Source organism: Sciurus vulgaris (assembly GCF_902686455.1).
Source record: "Sciurus vulgaris genome assembly, chromosome: 1".
Lineage (NCBI taxonomy): Eukaryota > Metazoa > Chordata > Mammalia > Rodentia > Sciuridae > Sciurus > Sciurus vulgaris.
This window is the reverse complement of record NC_136461.1, coordinates 149,081,677-149,099,231: the sequence shown is the minus strand read 5'-3', so window position 1 is coordinate 149,099,231 and position 17,555 is coordinate 149,081,677. Positions and strand designations below refer to the sequence as shown.

Here is a 17,555-nt window from a genome sequence, read left to right as displayed (position 1 = left end):
TATTTGTGTATTGGAAGTATATATTATTTCTGTTTGCAGAAGATGTGATTGTATACAAAGAAAAATCTCTATTATGATATTCAGTGATAATTTAATAAAGTTGGGATTATATAACCAACATACAAAAATCAGTAGCATTTTATACACCAAAATGAATTTGCTGAGAAATAAATCATGAAAGGAATCTCATTCAAAATAGTTGCAAACAAGTAATAAAATACCTAGGAATAAGTTAACCAAGGAAGTGAAAATACCTCTCCAATAAAAATTATAAAACATTGATTAAAAATTGATGAGGATGCACAAAAAATAGAAGGACCTCCTATATTCTTGAATTGGTAGGATTAATATGATTAAAATATTCATAGTACCCAAAGCAATTTAGAGTTATTGCAATACCCAGCAAGATACCAAGGACATTCTTCACGGAAGTAGAACTATTTCATTAAAAAACTCGTAATAACATGTACTATTTTTTTTCCCTGTGTTGCAAGGCAAAAAAGAAATAATTATACTGTCTTGTGCAGAAAGTAGAAAATTAACTGTTGTGACTCTGCTTATTTGTATTCTTCTCTTTTAAAAAAATTATAAAACTCAAGAATACAAATTGAAGTTGCAATATACTTAGGAAGACTAAAAAGAGTAAGGGATGCTTTGATGTAAATATTTAATCCAAAAGGATAAGAACAAGCTAGAATAGTATAGCATATGGCTTCGGTAAGGACTATATAATGAAGAAAAGAAACCAAATTAGTAAGCCATGATGTAGATTAATTTTGACATTTAAAAATATATGAAAATGTGGATAGTGAACAGAGAAACATAAAATGCCTGAATAGTTTTAAAAACAATTTATTTAATGATAGCTGTAGTGTTTGTAATGTTCTCTAAGACACAAACTTTATTTAATATAGACAATGTTATATTTAAGACTTCTCAAAATAATTACCCTGAAGCATCTATTTTCTTTATGTATTCTTGCCTCATACATTTGTTATGCAGTGTAGTGTTGATATAGTATAGAGAAGTGACATTTGCCATAACAGAAGAAGCATACCTCTATTAATGTTATACACATATTTGGTATTATTAAGCTCTAAGCACAGATAGAAACATCTCTGTGACATGTACATATTAATTTCAAGAAAGGTTATTTGAAAATTTTTAATTAGTTAAAAAACTTACCTAAATTTGTCAAGGTTATCGCAGGCGGCACAGAAGATGATTATACTGTAGATAATTTGCACTATAAATATTTGTGTTCAATCTTCTAACAACTTCTTCGACCTTTAAAATAACTGTAAAATATACTCATCTGTAATTGGGAATCATTTTTATACATAGGAAATAGATGAGTGCTTCTCATCATATGTAGTATATCTGAAGTGCTTTTAGAAAGTGTGACTTAAAGTTCCCTGTAATGACAAAACAAAAATAACATCAAGAGAAACAATATAATAAAAAGTTGATTCTTCGAAAACATTTGATAAAATACAAAAATTTGTGGTAATGTGGAACAGTAAAAAAAAAAGAACATTAGAAATGACAAATTTAGTTAACTATGGGTTCAACAGAGCTTAGGAAAACAAATAGCATTAAAAGCAATTTGATTCCAATAATTTTGCAAGGTTAAATAAAGTACATATATTTCTAGAAATATGTAATTTACCAAAAGAGAATAAATAGAAAATCTGAAAGACACGTAGCAACTGAAGAAGTTGAAACGAGATTTAAAATTTCTTTAATGACAACAGCAGATAAAACACTGGGCTCTGAAGCTTTTATGGTACATTCAACAAAGAGATTATTCCAAGAGTTTACAAACTTTTCTAAACATTTTCTAATCTGTATGATATGTAAAGTTTCTAAACTTTCCTTTGCTATCTAGAACAAGGTAACACATCCTACCTAGTCATGTGGTTTTCCCTTTGACTTTGAGTTTAGTTGTGTGGTGACCCAGTTCCAGGGTGTGCTGCTGACCCTGCTGACTATAGCCTAATCCAGCTTTGCGGCTGCTGATCTGCAGATGTGTGGGCAAGAAGTAAATATTCGATAACCAAATCACTTAGATTTAGGGTTTGTTACTAGAGTATGAATTGAATAGTACACTTACCCGGTCATTATATGAAATCGTAAATCTTTGAAATACAAGTTTCTATTTATATTAATAGATCATATTACTCGTTCCGCTGAAAACCCAAATATAACCTCTAAATTAAAAAAGAATTAATAATAATAAAAGATATCTGTTCTTCCAATTTCTAGTTTAGCACAAGAGGGCACTTGGAAGTCATTATTATGACTTAAGAAGAAGTAAAAAGCTGAATAAACTGAACAAAATCAACAACTTATATCCAACAGAGGACTTAGGTTATATGACAAAATGCTGCTCACCCTCACATTGGAAAGGTAGCTAAGTGATACAGCGAATCATAAATTATCAGACCAGAACACACAAAGAGAAACCCCTGTGGGAGCCAGTATCAGGTTAGGAAAGCCTCAACTGTAACGGACAAATTGCTAGAGGCTCAGTGCAGAAGAAACTGACAGGTAAAAACTCCAGGGGGCACTGCTGTGGGAGGACCCTTACACTTTTGTGACTTTTATCTCCAGCAGCTCCAGCATCACAGTGAATGTGGAATAAAAAAACCTCATTACACTTGAAGTAGAAGGGGGGAGTCAAAGAAACCATTTTAAAACTCTCTAGAGCATTCTGTTCTCAACAGAGCCTGTCCTCAAAAGGAACAGTTCTACCAGAGCCTAACCTATAGGTATTTTATCCAACCTGGGGAAGGGAAGTACCCAATTTCAGCTATGCTAGCCATCTTGCCCTACTTCAAGGGGAGAAAAACTCGGGAAGTACCAGTTTACAGTTATGGTCTCCCTATAAGACTGAAAACTGATTATAGGTCTCTGGAATATGTTCCCTCACCAGACACCTTACGCCATATGACTACAGACTTATGGACTGGAGTACATCATGTCTGGCTTTCAACCAAAAATTCCAAGGCATTCTAAAAGGCAAAATGCCAGTTCTAGGAGACAGAGCAAACATCAGAAGCACAAGGAGAGGTGACGGAGATGTTGGAATTATTAGCTTGTGAATTCAAAATGAATATGATTAACATGTTAAGAGCTGTAATGGAAAAAGTAGACAACATATAAGAACAGATGGATAATGTAAACAAAGATATAAATATTCTAAGAAAAAATAAAAGAAACGCTAGAATCAAAAATACTGTTATAGAAATAAGAATGCCTTTGATGAACTAACTCATTAGCAGGCTAGACATGGCTGAGAAGAGAAAATGTATGCTTGAGAATATGTCAAAAGAAACTCCAAAGCTGAAAAGCGAAGAGAAAACATGAAAAAAAATTTGAACATAGTATCCAAGAACTGAAAAAAAATGTGAATATAATGTTCTGTGATTGCCAAGAGATAGGTGGGAGGGAGGGATTACCAGGCAAAGCATGCAAACATTTTAGAATGGTGAAAATACTCTATATGATACTCTAATGGTGAACAGTTGTCACTACATTTGTCCAAACCTATAGAACACACAGCTTAAGAGTGAATCTGAACATCAAGTATGAACTTTCAGTAGATGTGTCAGGTAGGTTCATTGATTGTTGACAATGTGCTATTCGTGGGAGACGTCAATAGTGGGGAGGCTGTGAAGTTGTGGGAATAAGAAGTCGTTGAGAAATTTTTGTACTTTTCCCTTCTTTTTATGTCAACCTAAAATACTATAAAAAGTCTATTCAAAAAACAATAGCTAGTAATGAGAATTCACATAGGATCAATGTGCAAAACTTTCTTGCATGTCTCTGTAAAATCAATAAACATGAACATAATTATAAAGAATTGAGTATAACTGATGATACACACACATATTTAACTTATTTCTACTACATAGCTATTAACAAATTTCAAAACGTCTTGTCTTTCAATTGTCATTAAAAAACAACAAGACTGATCAAGAAAATCCTTACAAATATGCCATCAGGCCATTCACAAAACAATAACAAATCTAATTAAACTATTACACATTAAAAAGTGTGCTAGATTGTTTCTGTATAGAGTAAAACTTGGTTAACAAGTGCATTTATTTCTGAGTTAATATATAACAGACCCTTTTCTAGGGTCCATCAATTTCACCAGTGTGACAATCCTCTAACTTGATATTAGGATTGTATCCTTTCTTCTTCCTTCTGTTGTATGGACTAGTACAATACCTGGAATGGAGAGAATGAATACTAAACCAGTCATTGAGAACTAATGTCATCGTTCTGTGTCCTGGAGGGGTAAGCACATTGTCTCAGGCAGCAAAGTTAGTAAATTGTGAATTCAGGATTGAACCTCGGTCTGATTTCAAAGTCCAGGACTGTTTCCAGTATATTTTCCTGTGTATAGCTTTCCTTTCTAAAGAACAAAATGTTCCCAGAGCACTCCTTGTTACTTAGGTTGAACTTTCCTGTTCACAATGATTAAATGTACTACGTTGTGAAGAGATAACAAAAATAGCAGCAAAACAGAAAATATCAAAGTGCATCATACATAATGAGGGTAATTACTGTTTTGTGGAGTTTTTGTTTCTATTTTTGTGGATCTGTGTAGAATGATGTGAAATATAATTCTTACTACGGGTTACATCAAAAAATTTGAAAGACTCTGCAATAAAGAACTCATGTTTTCCTCCTAATTAGACTTTTCCTAATTTTCTCCTAATTGAAATTGTGAAGATTAAAACATGTGAGACCAACACAATAAAGAGATGCCTAGCGGTTATTTTACCAATAATTTAAATTTTTAAGGTCTCCCAAACTGATTTCCTGAACTTTTTCAGTGTTCTGTTGAATGGAAACACTGAGCTACACATAACAATTGCATTATATTAATTATCCTCCATGGTCTTGATGACTCATTTATTCCTTGAGCCACCATTGTCATTGGATCTGTTCAAGAAGAGTCTGTCAATAAAGGTCTCTCTGTCTCCTATTTTGCTTGTTTATTTTTTTAACCATTTAGAAATCCTTTTACCTCTTTAGAGAAGAGTAAACTTTCTCAAGGAAAGGGAATGAGGGGGAAAATGATTTCTTAATATCCTATACTTTCAAATACTTCGAATGCAACTGGTAGAATTTTTGAAAGGGCACATTTGATAGCATTGCTTCTTTGCTTACAACCTATAGTGACTTTCCTTATGTGGAGAGTGAAATTCAACTCTTCTATACAGTAGACAGAATCCTGTCTCTCAAGCCTTCTCCCCATTTTGTCACATCTGACTTCTGCCTCAACCACAACCCAGCACAGTGAATTGTTTGCAATCATCCTGGTGAACCACATTGACTATCTCCTCCGCTACATGTCCTCACTCATCTTCTCTGGAAAACAGCACCTTGGTTAGGATTTTCCCTTCTTCCCTCTTCCCTCCGGCTCCCACAGGAAGGCATTGAATTACATCCTGTTTGCTCCTTCCTACCCTTGTTACTGGCCTGCAAGCTTCTGGAGGTCACAGAAGGAGATTTGTTGACTATACCATTTGAACTCCTTGACCAATTCTGCATAAATAGTCAATTTGGTGGTTGATTGAAAAAGTACATCTGCAAATAATTTCAAAATGCATCATAAAAAATCAATTCTGAAAGATTTTGAATCAGATCCTCTGTAACTAGTTATTCAAAACTCATCTCTCATTAGGCAGTTTCTGTGAATATGCACCCTTCAGGGATAACAGCAGTTCTGAAATGGTTCTCAGAGGTATATAAATAAACAATGGAATTACACGGTAGTGGGTTGTTTAATCTTTTCCAGAATCATACGGATCCTATCAGTGGATGGAGGACTTTCTCCATGGTAACATTCCCTTGAATACAAAAGCTCCTTGCACTCTGAAAGCAATCACTCAGGGATACTGTTCCTGCCAACTCCAAATCCTGATTAGCTGGAAACTTGGACCAAAAAGAAAACCCATAGAGCAAGTGATGCCTCGTGTTCTGTTTATTGATGAGATGAAAAGAAGACACAAACTGTGACCTGTGGATCTCTGCATTGTAATCAGTGCCACAAAGACTGGTACACAAAACTTGCTCTAAGCAAGAAACCAAATATGAACAATATGTTCTTTAGTTTTGGATAATGAAACCATGGTAGAACCAATTGACTTTGAATTATCCCTTCACCCTGTTCTAAGAGTCTATGCCTCCAACTTGCACAAGAATTTACAACTTAGAGGGGTTAGTGTTGGATACATCTCTAACACTGTTTGAAATGCACAGGATGACTCAGACATGTAAGCACTGGTAAGAGTATAGAGAGGCAAAGGAGAAGAGTTGTCTATAGTAAGTTATTGCTACAGATTTAATGCTAAACCATCAAAAAGATACAGGGCACAGGAAAGTCTAGCCAGTAATTAGGGTGATTACAAGTGCCAAAATATTCACAGACTTCAACATCTGATTTTAGACATACTCAGTTTAGAGTCTCTATTTTGGAGAAATTTGGATGCAAACCCAGAAATGAAGGTTATTGTGAAACAGTAAATAGCAGGATCATTCTGTCCATAATTTTGCAAATCCATTACAATATTCTGGAAATGGTTGGAAGGAATCATCATGTTAAAGCTCTATCAAGTGTGTTAGCCCTTAGGAGAAAAAATCTCAGGTTTCATTTTAATTTTACCAATTGGGTCAACGGTGAAAGTGAAAAGAATTGAAGTCATTCATTCATACAGCAAATATTTATTCAGTGCCTAGGGTGTGTCAGGCAATGTGCTAGAGTCCTGATCAAAACAAAGTTCTCAACACTCATGGAGTGTATATTCTAGTTGTTTGAGTGGGAGAGGCAAGGTAGACAATAAACAAACAAACATAAATAATGAGAGTTAATAGTACAGTATATATCAGAAGCTGAAGATAACTGCTGCAAGAACAGAAGAGGTGAGTGGGTGATGGGCTAATATTTTGTATAAATGGATCTAGTAGGATTCTAGTAGCAAGAATTAAGTAGAGAATGGATGAAGGGGAAAAGTCAACCACGCAGTTGTATTGAAAGGAGCATTCTGAACAGAGTGAATGGCCATTTTAAGCACTCTTATTTGGTTTGGAAAACAAGGAGGCCAGAATGACTATCATAATAATTAGTTGTTGGTTAAGCTAATATGATGAAATTTGAATGGTTTGTTGGAGTAGAAATTAGTTTTGATTGCGTAAACTCCAATGAAGGAGAGGTGTTAACTGTTTTATTCAGAAGCCCAGGCTGATGGCAGTGAGTCTGCTATGTTCAACAGGGGACTTTCAAGGTCACAGTGGACACTGATATCTAGCAGATGGTAGAAGAGAGTAAGAAGAATAACAAGAGGTTTCCATAGGACTGGGTTAGGGTGACTGCCCCCAATTTCTCAGGAATGAAGTACTCCCCAGGATGTGGGACTTTCAATGTTAAAACTGGGGAAGTGCTGAGAAAAATAGGATGGTTGGTGGTCATAACCCAGACGACAAGTGCATGGTGATGGGCCACATGCCACAGCCAGAAGTCACTTACACAGTTTGGCAGAATACAAAGGGGCTTAGAAACCACACTCAAACTGAGAGCCAACGAGGAGGAGATGAAGCAAGGCAAGAAGGGAGAATGGATCACAGGCTGCAGACTATTGGAAGGACTTTGAGTTTTATGCTGAGTAAGACAAAAAGAAATTAGACAGTTTTAAAGAGAGAAGGGATATTTACTTATTGTACTTTTTATTTAACAAAAACATATGTCATATTTATAGACCTGACACTTGTAAGTATTTAGAAATATATGCACAATTTTATTCTTTTAATAACCTTATAAAATAGGTCCCCCTGCCATTCTTGTTTTACAGAGGAGGAAACTAGGGTGCAAAGAGGTTTGGTAACTTGCCCAAAGTCATTGAACTGTAGGTGAGGGAGCTGACGTTCATTCCACGCATTTTAGCTAAAGTCTTCTTGGTTTTGACCACTACAGTATTAACCACTGAGTTATTTTCAGAGTTTTGTAGAATTTTCAGGAAAAAAAGGAATAGATGTGGTTTTGTTTGTTATGTTATTGATCCTTCACATCCTGGAGCAGCCTTTCCCTCTGGGATGGATACATAAGTGGTCCTGCTGCTCTGTACCTGGGCCTGCCTTGCCATGGCCTGTCCCCCAGAGGAATGATGGCCAAACCATCAACCACACGGTACATTACTATAGCAGATGGAATAGCAATGATGAAACAGGAAAGGGATACGCTCATAGTGACCTCAGACCTCTGCCCCATCAACTCCCAGCATCTTCCTTTCCTTTCTCCTTATTTCATAACATCTGATGAACTTCTCTTGCTTAACAATGAAGGACTGTATTGCTTTAAAGTCACATAAATTTTGCTTTTTTTTCATTTTATTAACTGTAATTTCATAATTTATGCTTATACTTCTATGAATTCTTTAAAATAATTGGACTTAAATGCTGGAAAATCCTGCCATCTCCACTCATGTACTGTGAGTCTGAAAACAAGGGGAAGCACCCTCTGTGACTGTTTTTAAACAAATGTCATAATAGAGCGAGTAAACTTGTATTATAGCTCATAACAAAACAGTGCTAAAAACATCAAGAGATAAATGTGATACTTAGTTCATGCCCTAAATAATCATTAAAAATGAGATTCCATGGAGAAAAACCATGGTAATGCTGGTGTCAAATACCAACACATAGAAAAAAAAATTAAACAAACAAGATGGGTTCAAAGCAGTCAGAAAAACTCAACATAAGCAACGAGAAAGCAAAATATTAAAAGCAGACCAGACTTGGATAAGATAGTCAGAAAAATTCAACATGAACAACAAAGAAAAAGAATATGAATTTTGAGATTCATATTCTCAAAATATGAGGGACTAGGTAGGATATAAATTTGTTGAGAGCTAGTGATGAAATGGTTAACAAGGTGAAATTATGCTTCCTGTAAATATCTATCAATAGACTGACATTTTTCAGTCAACCTCTGCAAAAGAAAAAATCAGCAATAGAAATTTTCATCAGTAGATAAAATAAGATGCTTTCATATGGAGAACAGTGCATGTTCATTGCTCACATAATTTTTCTTCACAAAATCATCGTATTTTCACCTCTTATAAGCTTGGCTATATGGTTATATTTCCAGTATGTGATCAGAATTGTGGAAAATTCCTTCTGAGACCGAATGGAGTATTATTACCTGCATACATACAGCAGCCTTGCATGGATGTAATTAGTGTACTTTCATTATATTCATGGATTAAAAGAAGAATGTCTTTGCTGATCTGATTAGTGGGTTAGGAATTTGGCTTCGGGGTGGACAGTAAATTTAATGAATATAAGGAGATATTTTCTTTCGTCAGTATATTATTACCAGGAATGAAGGAATTAGGATATATTCATGGAGTTTGTGACGTTAATGAGCTTCGTACACAATGAAACTACTGGTGGTCTGTAGTAATCAGGCACACTGCTTAAACAGAAGTTAAGCAATGCAGCCTAATTTCGTTACTTCAGACACAAATGATGAAAAAATTTTTAAATGTTTAAATAAATATCAAAGACACTAGTCTTCAAAATAAAAGTACATCAGATGATATACTGAGATTGAAAAAATATGATTAGAACTTCTATTAATATTTATCTAAATCTTACTAAAATTATTAGATATATCGTAGTATTTACATAATTTAATAGTATGGCAATATCATTTATAAATAACTGACTATACATATAATTGGATTACGTTGAACACTTTCTGATGGGATATGTAATCTAAAGTATGGAGGCAATGCCTCATTACACTCTTATCTTCTGTGCATTCTCTCTTTAACTACTTTGATGTGACAAGGAAGGGAGAAAAATCAGCCTAAAAGGGCAAAGAGGGTAAGAGTGGTCAAAGTAGGAAAATCTGGCTTGATATGAAGGTGCAGGAAAATGTTTGTGCATCTTTAGCAGATGGTCTTGATGCCCCGGTGCACACCCTTCTTCCTCTGATTTCAGTGAGAGCTCAGACCTAACCCTGACAGCTGCCACCTCCAACCTGGCTGGCCTCAGTCTCTCTTGCTCTCTGCCCCCACATCTTCCCTAAAGCACTTTTCATTTAGAAAAACAAATCTGGATGGAAACAATTAAAGGACACTATCTAAGGACATTTGTTTTGTTAGGGAATAGTCACTGGCAACTATTAGGTATTTCTGGTTTAAAATTATGGTGTGAATGATTTATAGTTAAGTGACAATGTAAACATGAACTCTGGATTCCTGGTAGTGTTTATGGGAACATGTAGCACTCCACTTGAAGGATGAACCAAGTAATCCTAAACTTTTAGTGGAGAAATGTCAGCATTTTGTAATTAAAAAGCAAGAATGGCTTTGAATGGAAAGCATCACCAGTTTAAGGTAATACAAAGATGTGCTCAGAATGAATAATCCTTCCAGAAAATGAGCTAGTTGCAAAATCTGACAAGATCATGCACATACACAGTGGAGCCTCTGGACATGGCCCAGTTCTGTACTGTTGCCAGACTAAACTTTAAGTACAAAAGGGTCCCCATCCACAGCAGATATATTCCAAGACCCCCAGTGGATGCCTAAAATCATAAATAGTCTGGAACCATATGTATAATGTTTTTTTCCAAAACATTCATATCTACAATAAAGCTTAAATTATAAATTAACCTTAGCAAGACATTAACAATAATAACTAATAATAAAATAGAAAAATTATAATGATATGCTGCAATAAGAGTATGTGAACATGACTCTCTCTCATAATGGGCTACTGTACCATGCTGTGTTTTTGAATTGGGGTTGGCTGTTTGGTTGACTGAAACTGAATAGTGAATCTGCTGGTGAGGCAGGGATTACTACATATGCCAATCTTAGAACCAAGTAGATTTCTTAAAAGTTATCTAATTGTATGTAAAAATGAACATCCCTAGAAATATATCCAACTGATAAAAATGAAAGAAAGGATTTGCACGGTGCATCAATTTTGTGCCTGTTCAGAGATCTGCCAACCATTCACTTGGAATCACCAACCTTCAGTTATGGCAGCATCTCTAGGCTAGAGGCAAAGCGGGCATTGCAGTCGTAGAAGAGATGATGTTTGAGATTTTCTTTCTTAACTTCTGTTTTTCATCTTCTGTGGTTACATTTTAATCTTTCTTACATCTTTGGTTCTTTGCATTTGCACTCTATTGAGTGGGAGACAGTACCCTCTATTTTGGAAGAAAAGATTCCTCTTTTTATCTTTAGTAAGCTGTGCTTAGGCTGTCTTTGTTTGGGTTAGGCTTAATCTTCAAGCGCTCTCCTAACTCTTGAATTGTGTTAGTGTCACTTTTCTCAGCAAACTTCTTCAAGACCTCAGTTGGGTGGGACTTGTGTCTTTCCTCCACAGCTTCTAATTTCTTCTGAATTCCCTCTAGGGAAATAACCTTCTTTGGAAATGTGGAATGGATTCTTTTGGCCGAGGACTGGATACTAGCTCAAAAGCTTGGCCCAAGGCATGCTTCTACAATTTTTTTGCTTGAATATGAGAAGAAGCCCGTTATTATGTATAATTATAACACATCAATGAAAAGCTTTTTAAAAAAAGAAGAAGAATTCATAGTGAATAGAAGACAAGAGACTGGCAGTATGTTCTACATAGCCCACTGGTAAGGACTGTCCTTCTTTGTGTGGGCTGCAGGCCACACTCAGCACCAACAAACCTCTGTGTATTTATATTCATACCTAGAGCATCAAGTTTAACAAGTAGTGATACCAGTTAATACTAACCTTTTCCTGCTGTGGGCAGTGCAATGTGTTGATCCTCCTGTAGCATCTTGCTTTGCAGAACCTTCTTATCTAAGTCTCTTTGAAAAGGGAAGGTGCTGAGGGTCTTTTGAAAGCCAACTCTCTCCAACCATATCAGGGTGAGTTTGGGAAGGGGCTATTGGAAACTGTTGAATTTTTACTTTCTGCCTGTTCCAAATCTGAAGGCTGTATGTATTTTGATGTGCTTCATCAACATCCAGGTATTGGCTTATGTGCTGACATACTGACATTTTCATGCTTTTATTAATTAGCAATTAATGCCAAAAGTGAGGAGCATGCATTTGCAATGAGGCCAATTAAAGATGACATCATTGTCAGAATGCCTAAAAGCTAGAAACTAGCAGGCAGGAGAATCATGGCAAGAAATGTCCCACTGAGTGATTGTTCTTGTTCAAATATTATATGGTATGAAAACTTGTCAAGTTTCCTTGAAAATACTTCTTCTTGGATTGTGGAATATTGATGGGGTTAATACAATTGTAGTCAATTCATGAGAAAAAATGTTTCTTAAAAGCAAAGACCTTTAATATGCACTTCCAAGCCAGGTACAATGCACACACTTGTAATCCTAGTGGTTCAGGAGGCTGAAGCAGGAGAATTGCAAGTTCAAGCCTCAGCAACTTGGTGAGGCCCTAAGCAACTTAGCAAGACCCTGTTTTAACATAAAATATAAAAAAGGGCTGGGGATGTGGTTCAGTGATTATGTGCTCCTGGGTTCAATTCCTGGTACTAAAAAAAGATGTACAACTGTATTTTAGTTTCAAATAGGACTGAAGAATTTTCTCATAATTAAACAAAATAATTAGATACAAGAAGCCCAATAAATTAGACACTTACAAATACATTCTACATTTCTACTATATAGCTTTTTAAAAACTAAAGAATGTCACAGTTTGATTATATATTTTGGGGTCAGTCAGACCTAGAGGTACATATTCAGTCTATTACTCAATAGTGGTATAATCTGGCAAAGATATTGTTATTTATTTATTTTTAGCTACCGTGAATTTTAGTTTTCCTATTTAAAATTGAAGTGGTAACACATGTCTCTTTAGGTGGTTGTACTGACTTGATGTCAGGCTGCATATTTTAAGAGAGTAACTTTTTTTTACCTCTGTAATTTTTCTTACCTTTTCTTCTTTCCTCCTTCTGCTGATTCTCAGTAATTGGTTCCTTTGACTTATCCAGTCAGTGCTGGGAAAGGTATGAGGTAGAGGTAGCCTGCCGCTCTATCTGGATTTAGTTTTCCAAAAGTATAAATTCATAGAATTTATGGGTTTTTACATAAGGAGAAGGAAGAAAGGGGTGTGTGAAAAACGAAAGAACCTGGAAGAAGTTGGAGGGAGAAGATTTTCTATATACACAGATACTGTTAGCTTTTTATGACTGTGACCAAAATACCTGATAAGAACAACCTACAGGAGGAAAAGTTGATTTTGGTTCATAGTTTCAGAGTTTCAGGTCATGGTCAGTCAAATCCCTTGCTCTAAGTAAGTCTGAGGTGAGGCAGAACATCATGGTGGAAGGGCATGGTGGAGGAAAGCTGCTCAGTTCATGTCAGCCAGGAAGAAGAAAAAACAAGAAAGTTACCAACAGGACAGGATATGATCCCCAGTGACCTACTTCCTCCGGTCATGTACCACCCCCATGGTTACCACTACGTAGTCTATCCAAATTAGGATGTACTGATAGGGTTCAGCTCTCATAGTCTAATAACTTCACCTCTGAACATTCGTGCATTAACGCAGGAGCTTTGTGGAGACACTTCATATCCAAACCATACCCTGTGACCCCCAAAGGAACAGAGGAAGAGTCTGTGGATTCTGAAAGCAGGTGGTATTCATGCTGCTTTCTGACAGCATCCAGAGAGGCAGCAAGACTTTAGAGATAAAAGGCTACATCATGGGCTGGGGAGATAGCTCAGCTGGTAGAGTGCTTGCCTTGCAAGCACAAGGCCCTGAGTTGATCCCCAGTACCGCAAAAAAAAAAAAAAAAAAAAAAAAAAAAAAAAGGCTATATCATGAGAGTAAGCAGTCGAGACTATAAGAAGACTCCCTCAAGTATCTGGCCTAAGTGCATCTGAACACTACCAGACATAAGATTTCTTGCATACTTGTCGACAGGGAATGAGATTTGTACTTCATATGTATAACATATAGTATTATCTCAAGTATGTAGAAGATGCTCAATTAATCTTAGCTATCTTTACTTATCAACTGACATTAACAATTATAAAAAGGAACATGTAAAAACATAAAGGACATTTTTGTAACTTCACTCCCACTATGAAGCCATATTTTATGAAAGACAAGTTTGGATATTCTGTACATATTCGAACTCAAATTTGGAATTCATTTCCCATTATAATACTTAACTAATAATCTAAATGTTTGAGATATACATTAATGCCCTGGAGGAGGGAGAAGAGAATCAGTGGACAAACAAGGCTACTGTCTGGATTCAAAAGTATTTAACTACAGAGTGACGGGGCCTTAACATTATATCTAAGGACTTTCTGTTTACATTTTGCTTTTGGAATTTACCTCTGTTGATTCTAGCAGTGGGATCTTATATGGGTAAAACACAACCCCTTCTTCCCCCCACCCTCCCAATAAGGGATGCTTTTGACTGACTTGATAAAAAGAGTGGTTCACTAAGATTCAAAACCAAGGAATTTGGACCTTGGTTATGAACTTGAGCTCTATGACCTTGGATGAGCCTGGCCATTGGGGGTGGGTGGAAACTATCTTTAGTTTCCAGCAATGGCTCCTTGTATTTTAACCCATTTGCATTGACCTCCCTGAGAGTAGCTTCCTGCCTGGCATTGTCCTTTTCCTTCTCAATCTTCAAAGGTCTTAGACTCTGGAGAGATCTGTTTTAGGAGCGTATATTAAATTACTACAATAACTTTGACTTTTCATCCAGGCAAAAAGGCAATTACAGTTTTTCTATTTAAATTCTTCCAATATTTGCATGGTCCTGGGATCTGGGGTTAGGAATATTTTTCTGTGTGTGTGCTAAGCAAGGGAAATCTGGGCATAAAGGAGGTAGAGGTTATCTTTGACTTTGTCCAGAGTTTGTTCTTAATGCCCAGTCTCAAACTTCAGGGGTCCAGGGTCCTCCAGATGTCTTTAGTTGTTCTGTGTCCTTCTAATATAGGGCTCCACTGTATGCTCAGGGTGATCATGCACTGGGACAGCCCTGGGTCTGCCTGTAAAATTTTTCCTACTTCACCTTATAAATGTTAGTGTCTCTTTTGATCTCCAAGATGGTGGTTAACTAATCTCAAAAATGCATTTATTGTTATTATTGATGCCAATATCAAATATGTGTATTGTAGATTACAAGCATGCTGACTCTATGATAGTAGATGAATTTGCCCTCTCTGGGATTAGTATGAACTTAGTATATGAAACCTTTTGGAGATCAGGCCTCTTCTCTCTAGGGTTCTTTACTAGGAGTTATACTTACATAAAGTATAAGAAGGTGGGACAACAACTTTGACTATCCAGAGAGGGGAAGTATGATACTGGTCTTTATTGTCACAGAGTTCAACATTCCTAAATGTTCTGTTAAAGTACCACCTTGGGAAGGACTAGCACCTCTAACTCCAAACACAGTTTTGATAAGAATACCTCAAGTCATGTAGAATGGGATGGAAATGACAGACAGGCCAAGAGGTAAAATAAGGTGGAGCCCTGTGGACAAGCCAAGAAGCTGCTCTCATCTTCTGTGGATGGTGATAACATTTCAGCTCAAACATAGGAAAGTGAAAGTCAATTTTTTTTCTTTACTTCTAATCACAGATGTGATGTGAGGAATGGCTTTCTTGTTCTCTCTCAATCTAGTGAAATCTTAACCTTTTGAAGTCACTTTGTTAATCAGAGTTGCATGAAACCAGTAAGGACACTGAGAATTTTTGAAGGTTTCTCCATTCCACATGATGAATTCATTAGTCTAGAAGTGGGAGGAATCTAAATGATAGAGTGCAGTGGTTAAGGGTACACATTCCTAGGTGAGAGACACAGTTTTGGGTTCTCTACCTTTTATCATGTGATGTGTTTTAATTATGAACCTGGTATCTCACTTAAACAAGAGTGAAAAAAGGGGGCTGGGGATATGGCTAAGTTGGTAGAGTGCTTGCCTCGCAAGCAAAAAGCCCTGGGTCCAATCCCCAGCACCAAAAAATTAAATTAAATTAAATTAAATTAAAATAAAGAGTGAAAAAAAAAGTGATGTTTTTGAAATATTTCAAAAATTAGTTTTTGAACTTGCAGACCCCCAGACAGGATTTCAGAGAATACCAGGAGTCCCTGATCACTTGAACTAAGCCATAGGATTGTGAGAACTGCTGACCTAAACCATAAGATTGTGGTGAGGATTAAATGAAGAGACTATAATGATGAGAACTGATCACCCTGCCAAAGACATAGTAAAATCTCAGTAAATGTTAACTATTATTCAATCTAGTTAGTTTGTCACAAAACCTTTTTTAACCCTGGGGTGAAACTATACCCTAGGTACTGGGCATGTTGATGTTACGGCCCAGAAACTTACCAGTATGCCAAATCCTTGAAAGTTCTAGTGTATTTCATGCTTTGAAGTGGTCTGCAAAATATGCAAATGTTGGAGTTCCAAGGTTGTCATTTTGTCTCTTTAATATTATTTGTCCTGATTGTTTGCTAACACACCCAGTTCTGTCACTCTTCCTTAAAGCCCATCAAGGCTTTCCACCCCACTTAGAATGATTGTTGAACCTCTTAAAATACATTGCCTTCATGTTTCTGAAAAGTTCAGGAGCGCCCCTGGAACAGCTGGACATTCAAGGGTCCAAAAGATGTTGTCCTCTCTCTCTGTATGTTTCTGTCTCTCTCTTTCTACTTTATTGCTTCATAATCAGGATTTCTCTTCTTGATAACAAAGATGGCTGTTAGTTAGCTTTAGATTCACCTAGTCTTTAGAGTTCACAATCTCACAGAAAATATGAGAAACCCTGCCCCAGGTCACATGTCATGTACCTATGATTTGTAATTGTCATGGCTTTGGTTGTGTGTGTATGTGTGTATAATATTATATATACATATATGTACATATTCTTTCTTGAGCACAGCAAAGTTGCCTCCTCTAGAATTACAGGTGCTTCTGAAAAGGAAGTAGTTGTATTTCCAGAAGGGAAAGAAATACAGGGAAAGCTAAAAACCAGTCAATGACAAGATGACAACAAGCAATGTATTTGTTTTCAGAAATGTTACCTGCATTTCTTCTCTTTGGAAGGCCAGTTGTCTATTAAAGCTAGATCAGGCCACATCCTTGTCTTCTGTATGTACAAGACCCCTTACATATGTATTTATAGTAGTAGAAGGCATGCCTTCACATCATTTAGAGGTAGTACCAAGTAGTCAAGCTATAAGTCAAAAGAGATGATGGAAAATGTTCAAAAAAATAAGTCTATTGTGAGTTTGGGGTCGACTGAAGAACCGAGAATAAGAAAGTAGGAAGTTGATAATTCTTGGAGCTGGGTAATAAACAAATGAGGATTATTTACTATCCCATTGTATTTGTGCATGTTTGAATTTCCCCTAATAATAAATTAAAATTTTAAAAAGTAGAGGATTGTCATTGAGTAATGGGCAGAACACATCATTTCTCTCAATGACAACTAGACTTACTGCTTTATATTTTAAGATGTTGTTCTTCCCATCACTCTATTGGTTTGGTATG

The 17,555-nt window shown here is 36.2% G+C and overlaps 1 long non-coding RNA gene across 2 annotated transcripts in view; it reads right to left on the bottom strand.

Annotated features, from left to right (window-relative positions):
* LOC306657592 overlaps positions 1-17,555 on the bottom strand; it is a 65,037-nt gene that overhangs the window by 8,752 nt on the left and 38,730 nt on the right. For both annotated transcript variants that reach the window (XR_013762832.1, XR_013762833.1), the window contains one exon: positions 1,186-1,415. This is a non-coding gene — a long non-coding RNA (uncharacterized lncRNA). The remainder of the gene's footprint in view (positions 1-1,185; positions 1,416-17,555) is intronic.